This window comes from Lepisosteus oculatus, chromosome 7 (genome assembly GCF_040954835.1).
Source record: "Lepisosteus oculatus isolate fLepOcu1 chromosome 7, fLepOcu1.hap2, whole genome shotgun sequence".
Classification (NCBI taxonomy): domain Eukaryota; kingdom Metazoa; phylum Chordata; class Actinopteri; order Semionotiformes; family Lepisosteidae; genus Lepisosteus; species Lepisosteus oculatus.
Window position 1 is genome coordinate 35,157,322 of NC_090702.1, and position 20,023 is coordinate 35,177,344.

The window sequence follows — 20,023 nt, forward strand, 5'->3', positions numbered from 1 at the left end:
ATATTTATTTCACCATACAGATAGAAGAACATTCAAGGACATTGTTAAACTTTTACAAAGCATCCTGTCCAAACTGTCACTAGCCTTTCACATGATACATAATGTTAAACTTATATGACACCCCATACTTCACAAAACATATTTTGAGCTTTAGCCAGTGAAGTGTTAAATTAGAACAATATTACAAATACACAAATTATTTCTGAGCATGAAGTATTCATAAGGTATAACATGAAGTAGCAATAGTTAAAAATGTAAGGCATTACAGCCTCCCACCAACACATTTTGGGTTTATATGCATTGTGTGTCTTAAAATAATCGCAGCTGTCTGTCAGCAGCTTCAGCTTGGTACCAGATGCCTTTTTTTAACAGAATGTGAATTTCAGAAAGCAACTGAAAACACAGAAGCATACGACTTTGACAAATGTTTGTAAATCAAAGCCTTTTGACAAATGCACACATTGTTCTTTTCTATTTTCCTTTTGTGTGCAATCTTTCCTGTATTCTTGATTTGAAGCTCAACAACATCAAACAATAGTTTCACTGAACAAATTATCTTAAATTCATTGCAATGATGTGGAAGGCAGAATGTAAATAAACTCTTTTGTGCTGAGTTGGCTCTTGCTCTCTGGGCTGTGTGGAGTGGGAGTGGAAGTGGGAGTGAGGTTAGGGTCAGGGTCAGGGTAGGGACACCTCTGGAGGATCAGGCCCTTGCAGGATTAGGTGTCAGTGCCTCAACAGACCCTGGCCTTGTTCTCTAGCCTTACCTGTACTTTTTTGACTCTGTTGTTTAAAGTGTAAGTTTATGGGAACCAGTATTAAGAGGAAGAAATAGTATGATACATGTATCATTCATTTACTCTGGTCTGTATGAGTGGAGTTAAATGAAATTCAGCATGAAAAAGAAAAATAACAGGGCATAATAATTATCTTGTGTATATATAGAGAGAAATTGAAAGTCCCAAACCCCTGTATTTCTTTTCTTCTCATGTTCTCGTAGCTTTCTAAGGTAGTAATTTCCTAATATGCAAACTGTAGAAGAATTATTCTTGCCTAGTTTTCTATTTAATTAGTCAACTAACTACTGATGTGTTCATCAGTTCATAGATGTTTGGATGCTGATGATTCAGATGTGCTTCACATTTGTTGTATTTTTTCCCACTCATAAAGTAGTTTCTATTTCTTTTCCTTCAGATAATACTCTACAGGAGTTTTCCTGGTTTGCTCATTCTAATGCAAAGTTCTGACAGACTGCAGATCATTTTCATACTGCTGAAAGCATGGTTGATTTCCAGAGCCTAGTGTTACTAAAGACTTAGTGATCTAATCTGGTACAGTATATTATTTTATTAACAGATTTCCAGTAACAATTAGCTACTAAAGAAATACAGCATAGTAATAATTTTGAACATAATACATGAACACTATAAAGTGATGTCATAGATAACAAACAACAGGCTTACCCCAATAAAGCCGAAACCCATCTAACTACAGTAGCTTGGACCATGAAACGATTAATAAAACCCTGGTCTTTAAGATCAAAGATAAAGCCATCCAGTTTAGACATTCACATAGGGAAGCCAAGACACAAGATGTCACGGGAGGTAGAGAATGTGAGGCATCATTCTGAGATTGTGAAGGACTTAAAGAGCAGAGGTCCAAAGATCTTATGGTGACAGAGACTGAGCCACAGTCTGCTGTTGTGGTGTAAATCAGGTTGCTTGATTTGAAATAAAAGAGAGTCAAGGTTAATGCCCACATGCGCAATCCCTCAATCTGTTGGTGAAGACAGAGGTGTAAAGACCCCAGAACAAGTGGAATAGGGGCTTGCAACTAGAGGAAACACCACTACCACAGAACCTAAAGGAGCTGGATGTAGTTTTCCAAGAATTGCACCAGTTTCTTCAAATGTGCCAGGGTGAAATTTCCAGAAGTATGAAATGTTGCTGCAAGTCCTGTCACTGATGCCCAAAACCTTTACTATTTGCTTCGTGGGATACCAATTGTTTTTGTGGTTTGTCTGACTAGACAGTATTAACTTATACGTATTAATTCCACAAGAGACTCTATAGGTTTCTAGCAAAACAAGAAGATGCTAATTTAATGACATTGCTCCTTCATATATGAAGCTTTTTTATTATTTCTCTCTCTCTTCATGAAAAATGTCAAAGTAAACCTAAATCTTCACATTACCCTTTCTTGTTATATTGTAAGCAAAACTTTCTGGAACTTTACCTGAGTTCAGTCTCATGTGCTGCTGCAGTATGGAGCAGATTTTGTTTTTCAATTTAGCACAACACCCTTACATTAATATTTTTAACAATCTCTGTGCTTTAATGTACAGTATTGATATTGTTCTGAACATCCCAGTTACAGTACTTACGCATAGGTGTTAGTGTTATAAATTAATCCCTGATGCTGGGATTTTGTTATGTATTAATTATGCATAATTGTCAGATAATTATGTATAGTTATTATGCATAATTTTCACCGTTAAAGTACATTACTCCCACACTATTCCTTTGGAATTGCAGCATGAATGGAAACAATCCACATAAATAAATATTATAAATGTGAATTATTTTGTTTTGATTAAATACAATTTTATGAAACAGAGTAATCGGTAAAATGAAATCCAACTGAAAATTATTTAAAAAGTAAATTTTGTTGAATCGAATCAATAAACAGTTTCCTTCAAACCATGTCAGAAATTAAACTGTCAGGTTTAACAAAACAATTTAAAATGACACTGTTCACTGTTCACTGTTGACCAATACTTTATTATTAGTAATATATTAGCAAATATAGTTTAAAAAATCATAACTTTTTATAACAGTGAAATCAAATATATTTTCCTTGTTCTGGTGAAGAGAAGTTTAACTTTATTAGTTCATTGAATTCAAATGTATAGAGGAATTTGTGCAACAAATGATGTTGAAAACCCTTTAACCTATATTTACAGTACATGATACAGTACATTTACTTATAAAGATACATTAATAAGATATTTTCTTGTATATTGCAGAAATTATATGGTTAGTTTTCAAACCTAAAAGTAGGTATTGATTCTGTTTCTTTGTGGATGTAAGAATATACATTTTTCTTGATTTTAGTTGTTTTTATATAAGCTATTTAAGGAGGTATTCATTATGACATAGTAGCAGTAGTAATCTGTATGCTCACATGGCAGCTTCAGAATCAGTGTGTGATTCACAGTTCCTCAGGCACACAGAGTGAATTGCTCATGGCAGCTCGAGCTCTAATCGGATGCATTGTCTACAAGCCTCCCTCCTCTGTCATGCATCACAGCTGCAGTCAGGCATGTCCAATCACGTGCCTACTCAGAGAACCACACATTTTGTATTCTAAACAGGGACCACTCTAACACACAGACAGCTTGATAAGATGCATGATGGAAGAACTCCTTTCAAGGCACTTAAGAGCTTTTTATGTTATGGTGTGTATTACTCTTCTTAATATGTGTCTCATGACAACCCCAATAATGATGTTTCCAAGGAGCTTGCAAAAACCTTAGGAGGATGTAACATGCAGAAGCATGCAATACACTGGAAAAGAGGTTCGATGATTTTAGAACTGTGGTGTTAAGTAAACATTACAGAAGCTCATTAATGCCAACATACAGTAACATAAGTATGAGGTAGACTTCTTCTATTTTGTAATAGGCTGCAAATGTCAATTTACAGTATAAATCCATAACAGACACATTATTAATCAATTATGCAATCTATAATCATTCATGTCAGCAATCTGACTTTTGTTAGAAATAATGCAATTAAATGAAAGTAGAGCTCAGCTCAGTTATTCTCCTTTAATGCTCTCCTAATATAATATAGGTTATAAAGACTTTATTAATTGAAAGTGTAGCACTCAGGCTAAAGTGTTTCCAGTTTCGGATTAATTTGCTTTTAATTATAACCAGGTTTTCATTTTACAAGTACAAAAAATGGAACAATAAGACATTTTAGTGCATCTTTTGCTGACATTAGTGCAATCTTGCAGCTCCCAGGAGTTATAAAAAGCTGGCAGAAACCTGGCTGACTAAAGCCCAATCAACCCCAGTAGGTCTCAGCGAATTGTAGGTCACTGCTTGGAGAATCCCTGTCACATTCCACTAATGATTTAGCCTAGTGGTGATTTAAAAATCATACTGTATTTTGTAGGGATTTGGTATAGACTGAACTAACAAGTGGGGGCTAATTTACAAACTGTCTGTGCACAGATTGCCAGGTGTAACAATATATTGGCTATTCTGCCCCTTTTCTGAAGCCCAGCCCTCTGTCTCAGGCGCAGTCAAACATAATAATAATAATAAACAATTTTTTACAAATGGGGGGTTACAAAACTGGTGAAAATCAGTATTTGACCGAGTGGTTTAATCGATCAGTGAAATAATTTTCATAACCCCCAACTCGTACATGATTTCTAACCATATACCCGAGCAACTGGTATAACTAGAGACGCGTAAATTCTATGTTCTCTGGCACAACCTTGTTGTAGGAGTAATAATCCAGGCACACTTGGTTAAAACAAACATTTATTACCATAAACTACACAAGGCACAAAACATACAACACACAAAGTTAGATTACACAATATTTAAAAACAAGGCATTTCAGAGGCCTAACATTCTGGTCACCCAGAAAACCCCTGATTCCTACTAAGCACTAAAGTCTTAATATGCCTACAGAGGCCACACAAGAGATGGGCTGCTTTCTAACTAAATACAAAGAAACCCGCAGTTAAATCTATCTCCCTACACCCTGGACATCACAAAATAAATGGGAGCCTATATCCCTATACATAAAATGCCTCCTTATCATGAAACACATTTCTTACTGAAGTATCTTTTACCCAGAAAACCCAAGTTCCCTAAAAACACAGAATAGCATGCTCTAATAAGGTTCAAATACTTACAGTAGCTCCAGTCAGGTTTTGTTTGGATGATCGAGAAGTAGGGGCTCTCGTCTGGCACAAGCTTCAAGTCCCAACTCCTCTGGACTCATCTCTCTTCTCCCTGCTCTCCTTGTTTCTTCTTTCTGCTTCTCCCTCTCTCCTTTCCTGCTTCTCCCCTCTTCTGTCCTCTTTAGGTGAACTTATACTGTGTCTTTCTGCCCTGCACGTTTGCAAACATTAATCCACAGCTTGCCTAGGCATACTAAGATAAATATTATTATTGTTGTTTCTGCTCAAGAGACCCCCCAGACCTCAGCACACATCCTCTCTGCTTCGAAGTTAGAAGTGTTTACTCTTCCCAGTGTCACAAACTTTATCTAATATCTAAGAGACACTTCTCAGTCACCCAAAGCTATAACAATAATAATAATAATAATAATAATAATAATAATAATAATAATAATAATAATAATAATAATACTTGCTTATACTTATATAGTGCTTTTCTGGACACTCCACCCAAAGCACTTGTAAGAGGACCAGGGGATGGGTAATTTATAACCGGTATTTCTGTAATGAAACACTTAATATACTCGATATAGACCTAGGCACTCAATATATCCTATGGCCGCCAAGGATAACCAGCTGACCCGCTGTTGGAAAAGACATATGCGGTGAAACAGAGCGCTAGTACACTCACTACACATCAGCTATCAGTGGGGAAGAGAACGGATTGATGAAGCCATTTCAGAGATGGGGATTATTAGGAGGCCATGATGTCACAGATGTCAGAGGGGCATGCCGTGGAATAAACAAGAGAGCAGTCGAGACCTATGCGTAGCGGCAAAAGAAGGGGGCAACACAGAGGTTAGTCCCGGCTCAGGGGGTCTGTCGATGTTGGCGTAGAAACCAATGCCCTCAGGCCACGGATGTGGGGTGACCTGGGAACACGGCAGGTCACACGACATCCGTACCCTCAATGCTGAGCGAGGAGCAGCGGAGACACAGGAAGTAAATAGGCCACAAAACAGAACACAGCAGAAAGACATGAATAATCACAGGGAACTAGGAACAGGAGAGAAGTGGAGTGCCCTCTAGGGATTGGAGAGGATCATGACACCAGGGCTCCAGAGTAACAATACAGCTTTATTCTAGGAACACTCAAGGGTTTTAAATGACCACAGACCACAGAGTCAGGACCTTGGTTTTACGTCTCATCTGAAGGATGACACTTTTTTAGATCCGTGGGGTGAATGTCCCCTACTGGCTCCATTAACACTTATTCCAGCAGCAACTTAGGCTTTCCCAGGAGGTCTTTCATTCTCTGTGGGTTGCCAGTTGTGAGTTGCAGGGTGATATAGCTGCTTGTAATCCCACATGTCACCTCTGAATTGGTAATTAAACTGAATAAACTGGCATCTAAGCTAACAGTGTGTAATTCAATCTTTGTGCATCCCAACTGTCCTACTCCTACTGTTTGCATTAGGAAACATGCAAAGCCTTGAATTAGAAGCAACCACAGTCATAAAAAATACACACATCCAGTCCTGACAGACACTGGCCATTATGTGAAAATGTAAAGTTAATATGTTCACCTACACTAAAACTGTTGCCCTACATCCACTTTTGTCACTCGACTTTCCTTAGTTTGTGAATCTGAATCAATGGTACCGAGGTTTGTGCATTTGAAGCTTAGTCATGGACTATTTCGGTCTACTTCAAGTGTAAATACCATCTTCTAATATGCCTCACAAATATATTGGTAATTTTTCAATTTTATGGAGCTCTGTCAAGGCAAACACTGAAGCATAGTATAGAATGTGTGGAGGGGGAGATGGAAGTTGGGAGGGTGGGGTTGGCATTATGCATCTCAAAGATCATTTAACTTCTGGAGCTACAGTTAGAAGAATCAACTAACTGTATATGTCAGTTGATTAGATCAGGCCAGCTTTAGGACTATACTATAAACCATTCAATACAGCTTTTGATTGTATTACTGTATATAATAAAAATGTATGTGTAAGTGTAAAGTTTTCTTTATGGGAGACTTTAAATTTCCTCACATAGACTGGGCAAAACCATTAGAAAAGTCAAAAGCAGATATCAAAATTGTAGACAGGTTTAATAAGTTAATAAGTGTTTTCACATTTTGTTGTAGAACCTACACTAGGAAATGTTTGTATTGATCTAATCTTTTCAAACAATCAATACAGAGTGAGGCAAAAAAATTCAATAGTTTACAATTTCAGGAAAGAAGGATAAGGAAATTCTGACTGAAGCATAGAATAGATTTATCCCAAGATGTTATCCCAAAAATAGCATCCCATTTGATTCAATAAATCAGAAAAGAAAAATAAAATCTAATATTGCACTGCGTTTTTCTTGTTTTTTATATTTGTAATATGTGTAATATAGTATAAAATCACTGTATAAATTAATACTGTATATTAATGATGAGCTCCTGGAATTGCAATTGAAAGTTCATATCATTGCAATCAATCTCAGTATAAGTGCTTTGGAATCTATTTGTATGACATTATGCACTACTTTCAGTTGCTTTTCCACAGGTTAGATTTTCTGCTAATAAAACCTAGGAGAACTAATTAATCAAAATGTTGCTCATTACAATCTGCAAAGCATATGAAATTGAAACAGAAGCATCACAATTAATTTAACACAGCAAATTGTGAAGATCTGTAATTACAGAAGAGATACTAATTGTTGCAGCCATATCATTTAATTGTTTTATGTGGAAGTGACAAGTAATTGCAATAAAGTTAAAGCTGAAGTAACTGTGGTATTCAAATCATGTGCTTGAATGATTTGAATAAAATTCTCATACATTTTCCATTTGACCATGCAGATACCTTAGAAGGACACTGTAAGAAAACGTTTATAGAACAAATTGTAGTGTGTATTAACTATATTAACTGTCTATGACTAGTCCACAGTAGTGTTTTTACAGTAAAATACATCATTCAGCTCATTTTGTACATGTATCGACATATATTTAAATGTCTGAAATTATATTTCAGTCCATAATACTTACAGTATGTGTTCATAGTACAATGTGATGAAACTTGACTCAGCACCCAGTCCACCCCACTACCCCACTGTACCAACACCACAAATTCTAACATGGAAAGAAATGATTCGCTTGCTGGTTAGGTACTTAATAGGAGAATATTCTTATAATATTTAATTCTTGCCTGGTATTCAGGCATGCAATACAAAGTTCTCTCTGCTTGTGGGAGGAAACTGTCCCTAAATCTGGAAGTTCATGCCTTTATGCTCCTATAACGCTTACCAGAGGAAGAGGGGAGAAAAGTGAGAAACCAGGATGACTGGTATCCTTCACAATACTTAAAGCTTTCCTGAGACAGTAAGTTGTAAAAATGTCCACAATAGAGGGGAGCTGTACTCCAATGATGGACTGGGCTGGCCTGATCATCCCCTGTCATCTTCCTGATCACCTCCCTGTCAGACAACTAGCTGTTGCCAAACCACACTGTAATACCACACGTGATCACACCTGTAAAATGTGGTAAGGACAAATTGAAGATACTGTTGACCAAATTTATTCAACTGCCTGAGGAGGTAAAGCTGCTGTTGTGCCTTCTTTATAGCTCCAGTCACATGCTGGGACCACTTAAATCATTAGTAATGAAGGTACCCAGGAACTTGAAGCTGCTAACCATTTCTATAGTCACCCCATTGATGTGAATAGGGGTGTGGTTCCCTCCCCATTTTCTTAAATCGATGACCAGCTCTTTGGTTTGAGGGACATTGAGGGAGAGACTATTGTCAAGGCACCACTCCACCAGGTTCCTGACCTCATTCCTGGCTATCTCATCATTACTGGTGATTTGGCCAATGATGGTAGTTTCATAAGCATATTTGTAGATGGAGTTGGAGCTGTGTCTTGCCACACAATCGTGGGCAAACAAGGAAAACAGCAGGGGGCTAAGCACATATCTCTGAGGGGCACCTATATTGATGGTCAGCGTGGAAGAAAGCTTTCTGTCGAACCTCACTGTCTGTGGTCCACAAGTCAGGAAATCCATAATCCAGCTGCATAGAGAGGTGTTGATTCCCAGGTTATTAATCTTCCTGACTAGTCTGGATGGAACTACAGTGTTAAACGTGAAGGTGAATAATCAATGAATAGCATTCTGATGTATGTGTCTTTATCATCCAAATAAGCCAGGGGAGTGTGAAGAGCCAGGAAATAGTTTCATCAGTGCACCTGTCACACTGGTATACAAAGAACAAGGGGTCTAAGCACTCAGGTACCATTGTGTTCATGTGCCTCATGACCAGCCTTTCAAAGCATTTCATTATGGTAGATGTGAGCGCTATTGGTCTATAATCATTAAAACAGGTTGCAGTATTTTTCTTTGGCACAAGTATAATGGTAGCTTTCTTAAAACACACGGGAATGGAAGATTGTAAAAGTGAAAAATTAAAAATTATTTCCATGGAAAAAAGCTTTACTGTTGAATCAGGTGTATTGGGGGTCAGCCAGGTCTCAATGAGACAGAGAATACAGCAATCCTTGATGTCCCTCTGACGGCTTAACTTTTCCCTTAGCTTGTCCATCTTGTTCTTCATGGATTGTAGGTTGGCCAAGAGAGCATTCAAGAGTGGGTCCGGTAGCCGCGGCACTTCACTCTCGCTTGAAGTCCTCCTTGTCTACCGGCAGCTCTGCTCCGAGTCAGGTGGGGGGTCCATACGCAGAGGCACCCGAGATAGTTGATTTAGATTCAAATAGGATATATCTGTGTTTAAATAAATGATTCCCAATCCAATGTCCACAAGCACTTGTCAATCATAAATGATAGCTGAAAAGACAGACTGAATACACAAGCCCACAATATGAAACAGGCAAAGACATACAGACGAGGAGCAACATGCCACTCTCCGGCACCATGTCGAGAGGTAGCAATGCTAATCACTGTGCCATACTAACTTGAATAATATAAAAATATATATTTAAAAGTATACAAAAAAAATTCAAACATAAGTAAATGATAAGCAATTACTGGAACACATAAAAAAGAATCAAGGACAAAACAGGATTTTTTCTCCATCTGATTCTTCGTCTTGAACCTCATGTACCTCTCTTAACCGGTTCAGCCCCCTTGTAAGGTATCCTAGGGTTTTTAGCGATCTTTTATTAATAATTTATCAAGACTTCATTGACCCAATACATTTTCTAGATGTTCTCTTATTCTTCTAGTACTAACAAATATACATGTTGAGTTTAAATATCAGTAATATTTTAAATATTTATAATATCCTTTTTAACATTGAATGAAATAATTTATTCTATTCTTTTTCAAAGATAACATAGTGGTTTCTTTTTAAATAATTTTTAAGATTTAAGCGCAAAAATAACGAATAAGAACTGCTGAGACATTTCAACTTTTCACTCATTGACAAAAAATACAATCCTTTGAATAGATTACAGTATATACAGTATAGATTACATATCACAAACTAGGTTTTGAAATATGAAATATGGTCTTCTAAATTCTCAATTCATAATTAAATTGTACAGGAAAAGCCACGGGTCTCTCAGAAAGACAAGAATTGATATAGAGTAGTTCTACTCTGTTTTTATTTGTTAGCATAATAATATGGTTGAAACTATAAAAAAATTTGTGAAACTTGTCATGACCAAAAAACTATGAATATTTATTGTCAATGTATAAACATAATTTTTACATTATATAACCATCTCTATATTAGGTTAAATTTTAATCCATTTTAAGTCTTAAATATGGATTAGAAAATCTGGTGCAATGCGCTTAAATGTTAATCCAGGATTTCAACACCTACAAACCTAGTTTCAGTTTTTGTTGTAAATTGGGGAACGGTTTAAATCTGTTACAAAGATCATTGCCAGTTTTCAGTTATCAGCTCTGCCATAACCATTACTGCTTGAAGTTTAATAAAAAATCGGAGAAATTATCTTTATCCATGCATCCAATCATTTTCTGACTGCTTCTATTGGTCAAGGTGTTAGAGAAATTAACTTAATTATCAATTATTAATTATTAATTATATCTTAGTGCATTGTATACTGCATTTAACTCAGATGAGTTATAATAGAACCTTCTATTTAGAGCAAGCTACTGTAGGTTTTTTCAATGGATTTAAATTTAACAATAATATGTTAAAGGTTGTATCTGTAAAGACATAAGAACATTCTTTTATGGAGGCATAAATAAGAAAAAAAGCAATTGACAGTAAATACAACTAATAGGATACCATATAAAGAACAAGCAATACATTCAACAATTTTTAAAAATGCAACAACTATAATATTAATCGCTAAAACCAACAGTCGCAGTATTTTGTGCATCTATTTATTTGAATAGCACAGAGCATTTTGATAGCACCTTCCACAGGTTGGGCTCAATACAAAATATTATTGTTGGGTTCTAGTGTGAGTTAAATTGTTTTTCGCATCATCTTTTTAAAATTTAAATATCCCTTAGTAAGTTATAACTATTTTCCTTTCTTTCCATTATAAAAATACATTTTTGGTAAACAAGTGTGGTGTTTTTCAGAATTTGGGAAATGGCTAGAAAAAGAAAATTTCTATTAGCCTTCATAGAGTCAGCAGTGACAAAAAGGTGATTAGTCAGTTACTGAAGAACTGTAAAAACTGCATTATCAGTATCATTTATAACAGAGACCTGCAAATCAGTTAATGCTATATTGATTTCTGTAACAAAGAATTACCTTATGCTAGCATTTTTAAATCATTTATTTCCATCAATTTTTTTTTGCTATGCCATTAAATGCCAAAAGCCATGTCAAGACTTCAGTTTCATCATTCTTAAGAGTCTTCTAGTCATACACAGACAAATATTACTTTCAATTAAGGTTCTCCATTTGTTTTTATGTTTTAACTTTCTCTGGAGCATAATTTTGAATGATTTATGAAATTGCAAAAGCTTGTGTCCCCAACTCTAAACTACAAAAGTTTCACAATAGAATCAATTTATTGAACTCACTGACACTGATCTCGAGTAGTATCATACACACACGGTAAATTATTTACATTTTTTCATGCAAAATTCTCCCATTGTTTTTATTATTATTTAGACTGAGCTACAAAAATGCAACAAATGGGCATTACAACCAATACCATTCATTCTGTTTTTAAGACTTGTCAGTATCCTGCGTATATTTAATCAGTTCATTTTCAATTTCAGTCCACAGGTGCCCAACAACTGTCTTGGTTGTCCACAGTCCAACAGGTTTTATGAGTTTCTATAAATCAGCAGCACCTTAAGTGCTGGCAAGAACTGTTAAACCCACCCAATTAAACCAATAAATAATTGATCTGAGCCACCAAAGCTGATCTGTAATGAAAGCCTGTAGACATACTGGCCCTCCAGGACTGGAGATGTGTACCTACAGTATGGCTTAGTCGAATAGTGAATCCATTTAAAGCTATCTGAAACCAGCCAGACAAAGAGCAAAAGAGCAGGATAGGGTGCCAGTCCATTGCATAGCACACACATAAGAAAATAAAAAACATAACAAAGGAGAGGTGGGTATTCTGCCAATCTAGCCCATTTAATAGGAAAGAATTGATTAATGGATCTCATCCATCCATTTAAAAAAAAACAACAACAGGTTATCATTGCCATAACCATGGCTGGGTAGTGTTTTCCATACTTACTCAACCTTTTTGATGAAGAAATGCCTTCTGTTCTTAGTTTTTAGATGCACTTCCATTCAGTTTCCACTTGTAACATCTAGTTTGTTATTCACTCTCCATGATGAAATCACTTGATTTTATTACTGCTATATTTTTAACTAATATACCCTATTTTTGTCACAGAAAAGCTCACAATCCATGCCACTGATAAAAAATTTTCACATGTAAGTTTAAAGTCAAACACATTGGAGAAAATGGCGGCTGCTAAGAAAACAAGCTTATATGTGCACTAATAGCATCCCTTTTAGAGAGATAAATGTAGATTTGTTCAACATTAAGACTGTGCTGTTTGTGTTCTATTTTGTGAGGGCATTGTTTGTTACACATCAATTTGACATCATTGTTGACATTCTAAGACAAAACAAACAACAGACATTGGCATTAAAAAAGATGTAAAAGTATTTAGTGTTGTCCTTGATAAGAATTTGCAGTTTATTGAGATACTATGACTTGGAATTTGAGAAAATCTCAACTTGATGCGATTTCCAACATATTAAAGAATTTTTAAAACATTGCATAATCTCTGTTGCTGAATTTGGAGTGTATATGCGACAACTGGCATCAGAATATTCTATCAGATTTCAGAATTTCCAACTTTCTAGACTGATGTTGTCTTTTCTGTTTAAAACAGACAGCTTGGACACCAGCAACATGGGTTTTTCATTATGGATCACACTAAGTTGAAAGAGGTGCATATGTATTTGTTCATTTTAGATATTATTATATTTTAATATTACATTTGTATTAATCTAAATGTAAGCATGGCTATTATTAACATAAATATCAATAGAATGCAAATCCATATAAGCTAGCAAATTAGTTCATTCTTGCTATGCTCCTTCTGAAAAGTTGCCAACCACTGTGGAAAAACAAAATAAAAGGTTTAAATGTTGTGAAATATTGTTAGGAGTATTGAATTTAGTTCACAGAATATTATATTAACATGGAGATGGGAAGAAATTATTTGGAACATCGGGTACAATTTTGGTCTCCAACATGCAAAAAGAAAGCTTTGCTCTTGAATCAGCACAGAGTGGAAAGGGCTAAAGAATTGAATCACTTAAATTTGAGCAGAGAAGGTATCTTAATTAAGTATTCAGTATTTTTGACAAAATAGATTTCTTCAGTATTAACAGTGACATGATCACATTAAGGGAATATTGAAACTATGGAGAATTGAAAAAAGGAACCACATTTTTATAATATTGTTGGAGTCTGGAACAAACTTCTCAACCATGTTGTCGAATTTAGACCATGTCTTTTTTCAAAAAATGTGCGGATGAGATACTGAGATCAATTAACTATGTAAAACTACATGAGCTAAATTTTCTTTTTTTAAGTACTTTGTGTAAATCGAAGGAATTGGGTGGATGTGTTAGATCAAAGAATGTGGTCATTTATACCATGGTATAAAATGAGTTTCAATTATGAAAAGAAATCCTACTTTAAAGGGGAAATGCAATTCTATTTTTATATTTCGGAATAAGAAAGAATCAGCAATGATTAGTGCATTTCAAATTGCAATAAAAGCAAAATGCACACAGTAACTTGTAAAACCTCCACTTTACATCACAAAATAGATTACATTTACGGGTATGTGCAGCACCATGTTTCGCAATTCAGAATGAGGCAACAAAACCTATGGTGAACTGTGTAGCCCTACGACATTGTAAACATACAGGCTGTTGAATACATCTTTTTTAATCCAGTAGAAATATTGCTTTCGGTTTCGAGAAGGTTTTGCCAACACATATTCTGTCCTAGAGCTGCTAACTCTACCTCTTCCTCCACATGTCCCTGATTTCCTCCTCCACCCCCTGCCTTTCTTTCCCCCTTCTATTGATTCTTCCTTTCCTCCATCTCGTTCCTCATCTTCAGACAAATATGGACGCCCAATCACTGTGGTGATGCCCATTCTAGACTCGTCTGTCCCGCTGCTCCAAAACGCTATCTAGCCTCTTCCAAGTTCATACACCCATCAGTATTTCTGCCTTGGTACGTGCCCTTCAGAATCATCCACTCTAAATACAGTGAAATTTGAAGCTCTCTTTCCTCCTGACAGGCTGTCTCATACTTGTTCTACCCAAGCACGATCATCAGCCCTTCTTGAACTCTACCCTATTGTTGCTGCAGCCCACCTCTGGGGATACCAGTAGACAAGAAAATCAATTCTATTTAATTGTGATAACAAATCCTCCATTTTCATCATCAGTAAAACCAGATCTTTTCCCCCCTTAATTCCAAACCTCCTTTACTGTCTCAGCTGGATTTCTCTTACTCAAAACCTCTTTGTCAGAGCTGAACATATCCCTGGACTATCTAATGCCACAGCTGACGCTCTTCTCATTTACAGATACCCAAATGCCACAACCTGATCCCCAATGCAACTCCTTCTCCTCTTCAAGTTCTGGACTCCAACAATCTTCTGTTTGACTAGAATTAACTCATTCCACCCAGCTTCAACTGGCACGTTGTCTAATGCTTTTATTGCTTATGCTAGAAACACTCTTCATCTCTCTCCAAGTGCTGTAAAATCTTACCCCTCAGGGATTCAGTTCCACCTCAGTCTCCAGTGTATTCACTGTCCTACCCTACTGTACTTTCTGTTCCAGTAATCCGCCTCAAGCTTAGTGGAATCCAAAGACAGCACCTCCAATTGTCTCTTTCAGTAAACCTATCTCCTCTGACATGCTCTTCATTTCATCTTCTATCCTGAGGCAAGGTTGTTTTACTACATACAAGGATGTACTTATGAATGCGATATTTCTGACTGCTTTTTTCAGTTTCTTAAGCACCAGTTCCTCTGTATCCCGTTTTTCAGAATCAGGTTTTCATCTTTGCGACCTCTCTTGTGTACCAGACTCCCACTTCACTCTCTTTCTACGCTCTTCTAAAACCATCCCCCTTCGTCACAGACATTTCATCCAGCTATCCGAAATTCTGGCCCATTATGCCCTTATTCTGCCTTTTCCAACTACCTGGCTCTTCGAGCCTTTACTAACACCTCCGCTCCTTTGTTTCTCTCACTCTCTTTATCAGTTGTAACCAGGCATTGTTTTTTTAACAACTGTCAGCTTTAATCTCTAAGGCTGGTCTGAACCTCAGTTTTATACTCCTCATTCCTTCAGAATTGGAGTCACCTCCTCTGCTGCCCGGGCTAACTTAGATATTACATTTCTTAAGGGACTGGGCCATTGATCCTCCTCTGCAGACTTTACATCCACACCAATCCCTCAGACATTTCAGCTGCTCAATTATCCATTGCTAGTATGCCCAGAGTGGGGGCATCTGTTCCCCCATGAAGGGTTTTATTCCTCTCCACTGTGCGGTCAGGCTCACATATAGCCTGTTTACCTTCCTCTCCTCTCTCTTCTCTTATTTGTATTAATTATGCATTGGCACACACCTCATTTGTCCTCAAGGGTGTTGGGAGGGAAAGTGTTGGTCTGGGGTTGAGAATGAAGAGAAAGCTGCTTGAGAAAGAAGCAAAGATGTCCCCTGACTCGCTGAGAGTCGCTTTTGAGGTGCTGCCTCGCAACTGGGATTAACTCTCAGGGAACCGAGGGAACACAGATGATTAAATTAGAGTTCCCGGGAATAATGTAGCTCACGCTTGAGAACCTCCCCACAAAGGGTCAAGGTGGCGATGCTATCCTGAGGTTGGGAAAGTGAGCTTAACTTTCCCCCCAAAAGATGGACCCCAGATCAACACTTTCTCTCCCAACACCCCTGAGGATAAACGATGCTCTTTTGCTTCTTGTGGTATAAGCTTTCCCTTGAGTCTCACTTTCCCTACTTCATCATAGAATCATACTTTGACACCAGATATAAGCAATACATATTGTATATATTAAATTAAAACTAAGAAAAACAAGTGTCCACATCACCTTCAACAATAAAACAATTGCATAAAGAGAAGAACACTGCTCAAAACGGATATCCTACTACTGTCCCCATTCATTGCAACTGTTTACAAATAAAACTACATTTGGAATCCTCAGAAGTCAAGACCAGGAAAGGGATATCCTCATATGTTTATGTAAGTCTGTTTGTTTAAATTTCCTCAGAGGCTTGCTCCATTGATATGCACTTGAACGTAAATGTATCTTCATTGACCAGGACCAGATGTTTGCACTACTTTTTTTTCAGAATGTTTTGAATTGGGGAAATCCTCTCAGATGTCATGTTTAAAGAGTGTGATATTGTGAGAGTGGATTGTTTATTTCTTGCCAAACACATATAACTCACTCATACAAGAAGATGTAGTTAAGAAAATCAAATGTGGCACACATCACATATAATATTTCTGCATTTATTCATACATTTAGTCCCATCAACTTTTCATTTTTATACTGTATGTGTTAACAAATAATTAAGTCAAGTGGTTTGATTTTGGAGACCCTTAAAGTAAATATTAAGCAAAAATTCCTAAGATGTTAAAGCTTAATCTTTACCAAAACTTTGAACTCAGGAATTTCTACTGAACAGCTAGTTGTTGTTGACAAACAAGCTACACTAAGCATTGAACAATCTGATTGGGTTAAGTAGCTCCAAATTAAATGCATTGTTGATCATGGGGTGTGGGAGTGGGGTGCATTATGTTATTTTCTTGGTTAATTTAGTGACTTTGACCACATTTTGTAATTTCCAAAAATGTTCTTGACAGCAATTAGCAAAAAACTATATATAGATATTTTTATATAAAAATACTTTAGAAAAACACAGTAGGTCTCATTTTCTTCTGACTAAAAACAATATATATACATAGTAAGCATTTCCAAGCCTATTTGCTGTTGGATATGGGTGGCAGTTTTTGATCATAAAAAAGTTGAGTGCAGCTGAACTCGGTGACCCTTAAAAACAATAATATCTAACAATGTAGGCTGCTTCCCTAAGCTTCCTGTTGTATAGCCAGTCCCAAATTCCCAAAGCAGTCAGGCAGGGAAAACAACATTCTCCAAATCAAATACTTAAGCCTCCCGTCTTCCTGTTTTTGACTGATGGCTTCACTAGCAGTGACCAGTTATACTCATCTCAGGTGCTTATTTTTCTCATCTGCTGCAGCTGGCTAAGCAGAGAGGAAGGGTTTCCTTTCCTGCTCATGGCTCAAAGGGACTTTCCTGTGCACAGGCATGCATATGTTCCAACTGTAAATAGGTCTGCCTATCCATATTTGGTCACTACAGCTCACAACATGAACAAAAATTCATTATAAACAAAAGGCATAAAGAATTGCCAAAATAAAACAAATATGCGTTGATTGGGGTCGGCAAGGTGGCACAGCGGTTTGTATTGCACCCTCGGGGCGCTAAGGCTCTGGGTCCAATTCTGGAAACAGGGTGCTATCTTTGTGTTTGTTCTCCCTGTGTTCATCCTGTACCTCCGAAAAGGTAGGTTCATTGGCTTCTGGGAAAACTGGCTCTGGGGACTGTGTGTCTGTCCTGAGATGAACTGCTGTCCTGTCCAGCATATACTGTGTCTTGTCCTGCACTCATTGCTTGCTGGGATCGAATACTGGCTCCCCCATGACACTATATTCATCAAAGCCAGTGGTTAGAAAATGGATGGGTGTATAGTATATCTGTGTTTTATACACATAATATCTCAGACAAACTAATAAAAGTAATCATGGCTATTTATTTTATTTAAAATGTATATTGTGTATATTTTTGGTATATCATTACTGATTATCCTTACTTTTCAAATTAAACTCGATAACATGACTACAGTACCTTCAGTATCTTTATGCACATTTGGACCTTTTCTATAAACAAACCAATTTATTAAATTCAACACTGAACTGAATATTAGCTAAATAGCGTATTGTGGTGAACTGGCAGAAAAAAGGGCAGACAACTGACAGTGGCCACGAGAGGGCATGGACACTTAGAAATAAAATATCAAAGAAGTTCATTTGGATATGAAAAAAAAATCCTGTGGCATTTTTACTTCACTCTGATATGTAAACACATATCTAAATAGAATTTAGGAAGCTCAGGCCAAAACAGAAGGCACCCTATTGTAGACTTTTAAGTGTATGCCAGCTCATTTACCCAAAGCTTGAAAGGAAGATGGAAACTGAGAGAATGACTTACTCCAAACGTAAGCATAAATAAGGAGAGGGTAACTGAGTGAAAAATTAACTCCATCACATAGCAAAGCCTGAAAAAGAGACAACAGCTTCGTGTGAGAGCAATTCCCCCATGGAGCCTCAAGAGGAGACTGCAGCTGTGTGAAGGTTTCATGACCAAGATATGGTAACTGAGAGCTGCTGAGTACATTGTCCTAAGAGCATTCCAAAGAAGTACAGGGCAGCTGGGCAGGAACAAGGATATCTATTGTTGCTTCAACAAATATATTGAGGCCTTTCATACAGGCAAGTGACTAAAGCACCCCATTGTAACAGGAGCCGGTCCAGGCTCCAGCGAAGCATAGTTCAGGACCCTATGCAGACAGTATAATCCGGAAGTAAGTGGAGGAGGACATCGGGAGAGGAGACAAAGAGGATCAGGGTGGGTTGACAGACAGGGGTGCGTGACTATGGAGATCTGGTGCTCGGGTGGTGTGGCGATGGCAAACAGGTTCAGAGAAGTCTGAAAGGGGGGAATCCGGGGCGCAGTCCAAAGTCCGTAACTGGGGGATCCATCCAGGACAAAACAAATGCAGTTAAAATCCCGAACAGCAACAGTGACAGGGAACCAGGAAGATAAAAACAGGATAACGAGGCCAGTCACTCTGAGTCCCAGACTCAGATGGTCAGGACTCTGTGATAAAGCCTATGCCATCGGGTCTCTCCTGGATCTGCTGGTAGGTGAGCTTTCGGGCGTCCATCTACCAATGCTGAGCCCGGAATAACGAGAGTGCCAGGCTTATATAGTGGGGCAAAACAAGAAACAGGTGCACATAATCAACTAAAATATAAAAGGGTCGGAGCTCCCTTAAGAGGAGGGATCCCGATCGTGACACCCATGATGGCTACAATCAGGAAAATCACTCAAGCATGTCTTTATCAATGTAGGGTGAACCTTCTACATGTGGTTACTGCTGTGATATAGAGCCCCTAGTGGTAGGTATCTACTCATCCTGTGAAAGTTCCTACGGCCAACAAAATATTAGGGATGTAATATTATTCCTACAAAATATTAGGGATGTTGAACTTAATCTCTTTGCTTATGTTAATCATTTACAGAAGCAAAAAACAAAAAAACTTAAATTATTAAGGAACAATTGGAGAAAGCTTAAGTACCCTAGAAGGCCCTATATGACTGCTCAGATTATATCCTGATAATTTCAGATGGATGGACAAGTGATGTTCCTAATTGTGACATCAAAGTGCAAAGAGCTTTTTGAAATGCTGGAATAAGCCTGGCA